Below are 10,946 nucleotides of genomic sequence, written 5' to 3'. Positions count from 1 at the left end.
TTTATGTCAAAAACTGAATGTGAATGGGAGGAAGGATCACACACACACACAAACCTTTTTATAAACATAAAAGAAATGTCTGGCTAAATTTATCTCTTTGTCAGTGAAAAACAGCCTAAGCTTTAGCCAAGAGTGTGGCCAATTCTTAAACTGAAGGACAAAAGAGAAATGCTTAGTACAGAGCAGCCCCATCAAACAGAACTTTCAACCAGGATGAAAATACATCTGCTCTGTCCAATTCGCTCGCCAATAACCACATGTGGCTCTAGGGCTCTTGAAAGGTGGCCGGTGACACTGGAACTGCATTTTAAATTGTATTTCCTTTTAATTCATTGACATTTAAATGTAAATAGCCACATGTAGCCAGTGGCTACTGTAGTGGACAGCCCAGCCACAAGTGAGCTGACAGACGCTCAAACCAAACAGCTGGCCACGTCTTCCTTTCCCTACGATAAAATTACAATCATCACAACAAATCATATCTTAAATTGTCACCAAAATTAGCACCTCTACCCAGGCTCCAGGTGCCCCAAATCTCAGAAAGCCTGAAACAAAAAGAAAAAGGCAAAAAACTTAAGAAAGTGATTCCAGTGTGTCATTTGTTCCAACTTCCATCCCCCATCCAGCTTACATTTCTCTTCTACGACGGCTTCGTGTATTTGGAAATCTATGCTTGCAGATGGAATCTGCATTTGCGAAACCAGAAGGTCATAGCCTCTTCCCTTAATGTCCAGGAAACATGAAAATGTGAACTTGGGGCAAGTTCCCTAACTCCCTAAGCTTCAGTTTCCTCAAGGCCAAAGTGCAGATAATAATAGTATTTGCCTCTCACGAGGATTAGATTCAGAGCACGCACGTAACGAGCCTAACTGTGGCTGGCAAAGAATGGGCGCCTGGCAAGGGGTAGCTATAATGATAATTTTGTCAACAGCAATAGTAAAATCTGTAATAAAATAAAAACGGTGCTACTAGAATGGAAGTTTACAGTTGGCAAAGTTTTCCTAACACTTTGAACCTGTTTCACGGGCTATAGTAAAGTGGCCTCTAGTAAAATACGTCTTGGGGTCCTGACATCTGGGACAACGTCCAGACAGGCAGTCACCCAGATGGGCACCATGAGAATTATTCTGTGCCTCTACCCTGCGGCAGGCAATGTACTAGGCTGGCGGATGAAGGGAACAGTCCCCAAACATAGGCCAATGTCTTAAGACTCTGTACCACTTGTCAGCTGACCTCAGTGAGACACCTCAGCGAGATGTCAAAGCTTCATCCTGGGTCTCACATAGGCAGGGAGCTCCGTTCCTACTTCCTATATCAGCCAAGACCAGGTTTGGCTACAGGTCCACAGACGGGGACGAAGGTGCAAGGGGACCTGAGAGGGAACGGCCCATTTTCTCAGCCAGGACAATAAGAGGGGTGTTGACAGGCCATGTTTCTCACTGACAGGCCACATCACTTTAACAGGAAAGCTGTTCTCGCAGCCTTCAAAAAGCCAAATCTGACCTGTCTCACAAAGCAAACACAACCGCTTTCAACAGCCAGCTGCCTCAGCCGGTGAAATCCAACGGGAATCTCCACCAGATTCACAGCAACCAGACCACTACGCCAGAAATCCCCCAGGAGTTTCGAAGCAGAAGTTTAGTGGAATTCTTTGGGGTTTGGGGTTTATTTTTCTTTATATAGAAAGCAGTCGATCTTCTTTCACAACCAAGGGGACGTTCCCCTATGGAATTCCCTTCTCTGAAGATCTTTAAAAATAAAATATTTGTCTGACTGTCTGCAATAATTTAAGAGTAAACCCATTTACTGGCAGAGTCAGGGATTTCTCTCAGCTCCTCCAGCTATGAACAGCATGGTCCAGACTGTCTCAGATGTTCCAATTACTGGCTCCCTCGGGCCCCAGAAGAACACTGGTCTACCACGCTCTTGACTTTGGGCTAGGAAGATGAGTTGTTGTATCTGGAATCTCACATTTGTATTCTTCGCTGGCGGGAGTGTAACATGGTATAACCATGTTGGGAGAAGGTCGGGCAGCCTCTCATAAGGTTCACACACATCTCTTTTATGACCCAGCAATCCCACTCCATTTACCCACAAGACATGACAACGTATGTCCCTAGGAAGACTTGTATACAAATATTCACAGCAGCTCCATTCACAATACCCCCCAAACCCGGAAATAACTCATGTGTCCATCAACAGGGGAATACATAAACAAACTGCATTATAAACAGATACCGGACTATAACTCAGCAATAAAATAGACCGAATTACTGGTACATAAAACATGGGTGAACCTCAAAAACATGCTGACTGAAAGAAGCTTTACACAATACTGTAAAGTGGAATAAATACTGTAAGTGGAATTCCACTTACATGAAGTTCAGGACCAGGCTAAACTAACTTTGAGTGAGAAACAAAGGGTGAGGGCAGGGACTGACTGGGAATGGGGATGAAGGAACTTTCTGGGGGTGATGGCGACATTACTTGATAGAGATGAGGGTTACACAGGTGTAGGTGTCTGTCGAAACATTATGCAAATGTTACCCTCAAGGTCTGTGCATTTCACTATATGGAGATATGTATGTATGTAAAAATTCACCATATGTATAAATTTTACCTTAAGAAAATCATGAACATATATTGAACTCTAAATAATGAAATGTGTGCTGAAACGTTTAGAGGTGACCTGTACCAATGTCTGTCATTTAATTTAAAATGCATAAAACAATAAGTTGCTGATGGATGGATAGAGGGATGACTAGATGGACGGATGTGTAATAAAGCCAATATTGTAAAATTATAGACTCTAGATACGGGTATTTGGGTGGTCACTGTTTTTGCAACTTTTATATATATATATATATATATATATATATATATATATATATATATATATAGTTTTGTTTTGTTCTGCGGTATGCGGGCCTCTCACTGTTGTGGCCTCTCCCGTTGCAGAGCACAGGCTCTGGACGCGCAGGTTCAGCGGCCATGGCTCACGGGCCCAGCCGCTCCGCAGCATGTGGGATCTTCCCGGACCGGGGCACGAACCCGCGTCCCCTGCATCGGCAGGCGGACTCTCAACCACTGCGTCACCAGGGAAGCCCCAACTTTTCTATATTTTTTAAAAGGAGGTGGGTGGGGGAAAGAGTCACAGGGCCCTCTCCCTAGCCCACCAACTTAGAAATTTAGCAAGACACCCATGCCCACCAAGCCATGGGCCCACATAATTTCGATTCTGCTGAAAAGTTAAGACTGGAAGAACACAAGTAGCTTTACAGGAACTCACATCACTCATGCCAAAGATTTTCTGCCTGTTTCCCTACAGACAAAGCAATTACTTGAATGGAGGCCAAAAATTCCTGCTCAAGAGGGAGAAAAAGAACTCACTGACTCGTATTCCCAATTAATTCTCTTTCAGTTCCTGCACCAAATCTATTAGCTAACGGTACAACACCTCTCTTCCATTTGTCCCACGTCCATGCAGCCAAAAGACAAACAAAGAAAAAGCGACCCGGCGACTTGCTATACAAATGCAGCCAGAGGGGTGTCCTCACAGCTGTCAGGCCAGAAACCCCACTTAAGGCAAAAGAGGATGCAGAGCTCCCTCTGAGGTTAAAGTGATTTCACTGAGGTTAGCACGCACACGCACCAAAGAGCCCCAAACAGCTTGTTGCTTAACCCCTCTGTGGGGTTTGGTGACATCTGGGGTCACTTGAACTTGGTAGGGAATTCAGCTGTTCAGAGGTACAAATTAGGAATCCCTGTGGCCAGGGACACGTGGGGTGCAGGGCAAGCCCTACGCACCGGCCCAGAGGTGGCTCACATTACGCCTGCCTTCCTTCCTGGCAGGGCCTCACTTATCCTGAGATGACACACGATGGCAGGGGCTGGAAGACGCCTCGCCTGACTGCACCCACCATCTGAAAACAGCTGTACCAATTACAAGAAGGAAACCAGGTTGCTGGAGACCAGGGCAGTCACTCAAACATAGGAACTGGTGCCAGACTTTTTTTTTTTTTTAATACTTTTTTGTTCTTAAACCCCCTAACAAACTCACTGACACCACCCAGCGTCCCTGGGGACCACCCACAACGACACAGGGCAGCCAGGTGCAAGCACCAGGGAGGCAGGGCGCCTGGGTTACTGCACCTTGGCCTCCACGCGGTTCCCGCTGCCAAAGACAGCGGCAGTCTAGGTGAAGGGCATGAGCCCTGGCGCAGGAGGGGGGGTGTGCATGCCTGACAACGGGGCTTCCTGAAATAAACGCCGCCACCACCCCGCCCTCACCCAGGTCCACCCTGGCGTCCCTTGGGCCTCGGAAAGTGGTGAGGACGAGGGAAGAAACCCCCTTTACTGAAAGGGAGATGCCCGTTTTCAGTGACGGGGACTTCCCGCGCCCCGAGGCTCTGAGCCTCCCTTGGCCGCGGCGCTTCCTCTGAACGCGCGGCACGTCTGCTCCCGCCCGTCCAACACCGCTGCCCCGGGAACAAACGCACCTCCCGGGGCGCACGCAGAAGGGCAGCGGGAGTCGCCTCCACCCCAGCCCACCCCGGCCTCGTGCCCTCCCGAACCTGGATTCCTGGGCCAGCTCCCGCCTGATCTTTGCCGAGGACCCCCTGCAGCAGTGTCCTACACCCACCTGTAGCCTCGAAGCTTCCCCTCTGCTTCCTTCCTAGGCGCCCGGAGCATGCGGAGCCCACGACCCTTAACAGACTGCTCTGGGGTGCCTCTCCCCATGGCTCGCCAGGGATGATTTTTTTTTCCCCCAAAAAAAAGTTGGCCCAAGACCGCTGCGTCCCATGGATCCTGTCCCCGACCCCATCCAATCCGGGCCGGGGTGCAGCGGACGGGGATGGCCCTCTGGCAGCCCCGGCGCCTGGGAAGCACGCCCAGCCTCGGCAACCTGCAGGGAGGCGCCCCGCCAGGCTCCCCCTGCCCGCCGGGTTCCCGCCCCGCCTGCGCCCGCCTCCATCCCGAATCCTTCAGGCGCCCACCTACCGTTCTGGACTAAGCCGAGGAGAAGGCGCGGGCGCGGGCTGCCGGAGACAGCGTGTTCCGTCCCGGGAGGAAAGTTTGTGCCATACAGAGGAGGCGGCGCGGGGAAGGCGTGGGCGCCAGGGGGTGGGGACGGGGCAGGCGGCGCGGCGTGCTCGTGTGTCCGTCCCTCCTGCGATCCGTGCGTCTGTCCCTCAGCGGAGCCCGCGGCCGCCGCGCTCCCGCTAGCTGCGCCCTGAGCCCGGCGCGCTCCGGCTCCAGCCCCGACGCGCCCCCGTCGCCGCCGCGCGTCCGCCGGCTACACTTCCTCTTCCTCTGAACTCATGTGCAAAATATGCTGCGCTGCGTCTTCGGGGGAGCCGCCGCGGGAGCAGCTGGCCCGCCCCGCGCCCCCTCCGCGCCCCGCGCCCCGCGCCGCCGCCTCAGGCGGCCGGCAACCTGCGCGCTGCACACGGCTTCCCCCAGCCAGTGACCCTCGCCGCTCCACGGCTCAGAGGTCCGTGGCTCCCCCGCCCACCCTCTCGACCCCTTGTAACCAAGGTTGCGTGCGTCAGGAGCGCGCGTGGGGGACTCGGAGCCCTCAAAATTTGGGCTTGGGTGCTGGAGGGCGACTGCCTCTAAGACGCTGATGGCTGGGAGTGGGCGGGGGAGGACCAGTAACAGCGGACCATTCATCCTCCCCATTCCACAGGTGGGGCCATCCCCAGGCTCTACGTTATTGCTTGGGAGACAGTGCTTAAGGAGCGGGACAATGCCACAGTCCTCATGCCACACCCTAGCCCACCTACTACAGGCGCCCAGAAGGTTTGAGAACATCTGGGGAACCATCTTGGCCTGCAGCTTCAGGCCGGCCAAGGAGACAATTCTATAAATGAAAAGCCAAGCCAGGGCTTTGTTAGTGACGGGAAAATGGGAGGCAGTGAGCCCATTGTAAAAGTCTTTCTTCCTGGAGCTTTTTAAACAAAGCACAATCACAGCGTAAGGGTTAATAGCGGGAACCCTAGAGCCAAGTCATCAGGGTGGGCCTCAGGCCCTCATCCATATCTACCTTCTGTGTGATCTTAACGGCTCTGTTCCTATTTCCTTCTCTGTTAAGTAGCACTTTTTTCTGGTGGGTTTTATAAGTAAAGTGTTTAGGAAAGCACTCTATAACTTAGCTATTATCCTCTTGTTGTTGATATTATCATTATCATTACTATTATTATTAGGGGACTGCAGTGAGACAACTGACATAATCTAATCATCTACATTTTCTGGTTGGCCAAAGAGGGGGCCTTAAGCATTGGAGCCCACAGGATGGAGGGCTGGTGTAGGCCCCAGCAGTGTTTTAATGATGTCCTTCCGGTACTAATAACCGCCCCCAGGGGGTAAGGAGGCACTATTTTGTTTGCAGGAATTCCTGTAACCACAGTTTCTCAGAGATTTTCTTCCTTGTTTGCTTGTTCCTAGCCATCCCAGTTCTGTGTTCCTCCCCCCTCCCCCCACTACCATTTTGTTTTTGTTTTTGTTTTTTGCCCCTTTCCCTTTCCACCCCACCACTCGCTGGTATCACTCACCACCACCGCCTCCAATCTCCCCCACTCTCTCCTCTGCTTGGCTTCCCATCTGGGAGAAAATAACAAGATCAGGTGACAGCCCAAGTCCAGATGCAAACAGTATTATGTGGAGACAAGTGGGGGGGGGGGGGCGGGGGGGGGGCCCAGTGATGGTTTTGAACACCCACCTATGAGGCCAAAAGGAGGGATCTTTGTTATTTATATGCCCAAGGCCTTGAGTGATCCCAAGCTAGGGCCCATCTGAAATCTTTCCCATCCTTACCTGAGAGAAAGAAAGTAACATTTATAGGTATTAACCAGTAGTTCAAAAGTAAACACGGAGTATTTAAAAGAAGATAAAGGGAAAGGGGGGGAATGCAGCATAACTTGGTGTGTTTGGAGGAGGAGGTTGCCTTCTTTTAAGCAGATAATTTCCGCTCTATACAATTTTTGCCCATGTTTTTTTTTAACACCAGGTCCTTGGGGTTAATAAGTTATTCTGATTGTTTTTATTTTCTTCCACTCAACCTTTTCCTGAGTAGTAATGATGTGTAAATGTCTTAAATGTCTTTTTTCCCTGCTTGGACCTGCATTTTCTTAGGTTTTCTAGAACTCCCGACCTTCCGCCTAGATATTCTGACGCTTCCTATCTGGTACATAGTAGGTGTTTGATCAACATATATGGAATGAATGGGTGAGTCATTCATATCCGGACTTTCTCGGCTCTGTGTAACCTACATTGAACAATTACCTGGAGGATTCTGATTCTCTTTCACCTGGAATAGCCGATGAGGAGACAAGGTTGGGTTCATTCGTGTTGTGTAAAGGTCAGCCTTGATTTTCCACTTGACTGCCATGGACTGGCCAGCCAGGGGACACACCCTGAGCAGCTGGGCCTCACCTCTGACTGACCTCGCCTACCCAGCATCAATCCCAAAGATGCTGGAACTGTATCCTGGTGGGTTACCTTGGCAACCTCACAATGTCATCTGTTAGAATGTCCTAGGGCAGCAGCTTTTAATTCTATCGCAGCGGTCTCATCGGGGGTCATGTAATAGTGCTGTTTTTCCTCTGCTCACACTTCCTCCCCCTATGATTTAACACTAAGTACTCGGGGAGGGAGCTGAACACGGGGAAAACCAAGCTATTACAGCACGACAGGTCACAGATGGCCCCAGAACTGGGATCCCGAGGGTTCGCAATCAATAAAACGCAAGCCCCAAGTTAATGGGGAAGCTGGTTCCCCTCACAGCCCCTGTAGAAAGGAAAGCAGTGAAGCCAGCCCAGGCAAGCGTAAGAAGCAGCCGTGGCCAGACTGTACAATTCCTAGAAGAGCTGGGTTCGAGGAGCCCCCCTGCTGGAGCAATTCTCTCCCTTGGCCTCAGCAGCATCATCCCACCCTGGAGATGATTAAGGCCATGGGTACCAGCAGCCGGGGGAGTTGTGCCGCATCCCAGCTTCGCTGAGGCTTGGAGAGAGGGAGAACCCCAGCTAACCTTCTATTCTGCCCACCTCTTTCCCACCCTCACCACCACCCCACCTCACTCAACCCCTCTCTCCCAGCTTAGCTCAGAAACGCTCAGTGCCTGTTATTCTGCAGAGAGCAGTAACAACTTCTGCAGAAAACAGACCCATCAAAAGCTGCAGAACCTGGGAGCTACTGACCTTATTGTTTATTTGCAGGACCACGAAAACCAGATCATCTCCCGGGCAGCTGAACAGCAACATTTCAGGGCTGACAGGAGAGATAAGCAAACTCATATATGCCCTGGAGGTACAGGAATTATTCATCTTTATCATCACTGTTAATATTTTAAGTGGGTTTGCAGCCACAGTGAGATCACAGTTTGGCCAGCTGCTCTGTAATAAACGGCTGCAGAAAGCTGGCCCCATGTAGGGTAACATTCATTCCCATAAGAGTTCCTATAAGGTGCCCCAGAGCCAGTGGTTTCAAAGGAGCCCCCTGCCCTGCGTGCACTGTGACGGTCACAGCCTCACAGACACGCCACTGGTAAGTTCAGAATGGAGCAGGGCACCTTCATGCCAGTGTCCAAACATGCCCTGTGACCCCCTCAGCCATGTGGGATTGTGAATTGGGGTGGAGCAGGGAGCTTGTCAGGATATTTTGTATGTTTGCATTGATGGGCCAAGGCCAGGGAATTTTGTCCAAAGTGTAGTCAGACTAATACTTTGCATATGCCACCCATAGGCATCACCAATTTGAGGAAATGTTCGGATGATTGCCAAATGTTCCATTCACCCCAATACAAAAAAAAAAAAAAAGATTTTTATTCTGTTCCTGAATCCACTCTTCGTTTTACCTCTGAATTCCCAATCTGTCTGACAGGCAGTTCAGGGGAGCAGGGGCCCTCCTGTGGCTGAGATAGAATTTGCTCTCTGGAGCAAAGAGCCGCGAGACTAAATTGCAGGAATAGGGTATGAAGCACACTGCTGTTGGCAGCCTGAGGAAGCCTCTCGCTTTACCAAAAGCCGTCCACATCCATACCCCTTCACTGGTTATTCCATTCATGGGACACACCTATCAACTCGCATTTGTGAACAAACTTTATTACCAGAGAGAGAAAAAAAAAAAAAAATATATATATATATATAAAAGAATATGTAGGAATCCTGTATATTCCACAGATGTAAAAAAATAAAGGGGCTTCCCTGGTGGCGCAGTTGTTGAGAGTCCGCCTGCCAATGCAGGGGACACGGGTTTGTGCCCCGGTCCGGGAGGATCCCACATGCCGCGGAGCGGCTGGGCCTGTGGGCCGTGGCCGCTGGGCCTGCGCGTCCAGAGCCTGTGCTCCACACGGGAGAGGCCACAACAGTGAGAGGCCCGCCTACCACAAAAAAATAAAAAAAATAAAAAATAAATAAAGGAGATTGTGGAAATAACTCACTAAATAAATGATGGGATAATATTTTGGTATATGAACTGATCTGATTTCCCTTCCCCCTCTGTATTTTTTTTTCTTTTTCTTTTAAACTTTTTTTTTAATTGACTTATAGTTGATTTACAATGTCACGTTAGTTTCAGGTATACAGCACAGTGATTCAGTTATATACATATTCTTTTTCAGATTCTTTTCCCTTATAGATTATTACAAGATGTTGAGTATAGCTCCCTGTGCTATTCAGTAGGTACTTGCTGTTTATGTATTTTATATACAGTAGTGTGTATATGTTAATTCCAACCTCCTAATTTATCCCTCCCCCACCCCCTTTCCCCTTTGGTAACCATAAGTTTGTTTTCTATGTCTATGAATCTGTTTCTGTTTGTAAATAAATTCATTTGTATCATTGTTTTCGATTCCACCCATAAGAAATAACATATGATATTTGTCTTTCTCTGTCTGACTTACTTCACTTAGTATGATAATCTCTAGGTCGATCCATGTTGCCGCAAATGGTATTTCATTCTTTTTTATGGCTGAGTAATATTCTATTGGGCCCCATTGTATTTCTTGTTACGCTGTAACAACCCTCTTCCCACCAATTTAGACAGCTAGAGAAGGCATCATTTGCCACCAGGGAGAGTTACCATGACAATACCAGAAAAAAAAAGCCAAATTCTTGGTTTTGGGGTTTCCATAGTCAAGGTCCAAATATGAAATGAAAAAGATATGGAAAAATATGAAATCAAGTAGAAGCATTGTCTCCTATCGTATCTCCTTTCCTTCCTCTACCCACCACCATCCCACACACACACACACACACACACACATGCACACACACACACCTCTCAGGAATAGATCGAAGTTGCCAGACTGGAACAGGGGAAGGAGGGAGAGACAGAGGGGCTGTGTCAATAGGGTGCAATTCACAGGACTCAGGGACTGATCAGAGTCAGAATTCAGAAACCCAGATCCCTCTACTCAGATGAGAATCATCCATCCGTAACAACTTGGGAACCTTGTATACAACCAGACAACAACTCTTGGAGCTTGACATTTGGAAATGAACTCCCATCAGGAGCAGCCAGAGAACCACCTGTGGGTCATCCAGAAAGACTAACGCTTATTCCTTGAGTTCAATCCTCATTTGATAGCCTAGGATGCTGTGAAGCACCTGAGACAGAGTAGGGCCCTGCCACCCTGAGGGAAGTGAGAAGACCCAGGAGTATGAGAGATACTCCCACTTATTTCCCATCAGACCTGTCCTTAGATGAGCCTGAGTGGACCAGCTCAGGATCTTCCTTGCAAGGCAGGACTGTGGTGATCGTCAGTGCTGTTCCTCCAATATTTCTGGTCCTCTCCTTCTGGCCCCATGGTAGAATTGCTCTTCCTGGATCCTTGTGGTTGGGAGAGGCTATATGGCTAGTTCTGGCCCACGAATTGTGAGCAGAAGTGATGTATATCAATCCACAGCACTTATTGAATTGTTAGGACAAGACCTTCCAGAGCTCTC

The 10,946-nt window shown here is 49.3% G+C and overlaps 1 protein-coding gene across 3 annotated transcripts in view; it reads right to left on the bottom strand.

Annotated features, from left to right (window-relative positions):
* RFTN1 (raftlin, lipid raft linker 1) overlaps positions 1-10,728 on the bottom strand; it is a 204,693-nt gene extending 193,965 nt beyond the window's left edge. Inside the window, exons 1-2 of one of the 3 annotated variants that reach the window (XM_079921258.1) lie at positions 10,694-10,728; positions 8,199-8,268 (exon numbers count right to left, since the gene is read on the bottom strand). The gene's annotated coding sequence lies outside the window, so the exon portion shown is untranslated. Of the gene's footprint in view, positions 1-4,642; positions 4,735-5,001; positions 5,270-8,198; positions 8,269-10,693 lie in introns of those variants that run through there. The other 2 variants (XM_079921259.1, XM_079921257.1) reach the window with 2 other exon arrangements.
* Between the last annotated feature and the right edge of the window lie 218 nt (positions 10,729-10,946).

This window comes from Stenella coeruleoalba, assembly GCF_951394435.1.
Source record: "Stenella coeruleoalba genome assembly, chromosome: 5".
NCBI classification, from domain to species: Eukaryota; Metazoa; Chordata; class Mammalia; order Artiodactyla; family Delphinidae; genus Stenella; species Stenella coeruleoalba.
The sequence above is the reverse complement of the archived record's forward strand: the minus strand, read 5'-3'. Positions and strand labels throughout refer to the sequence as shown.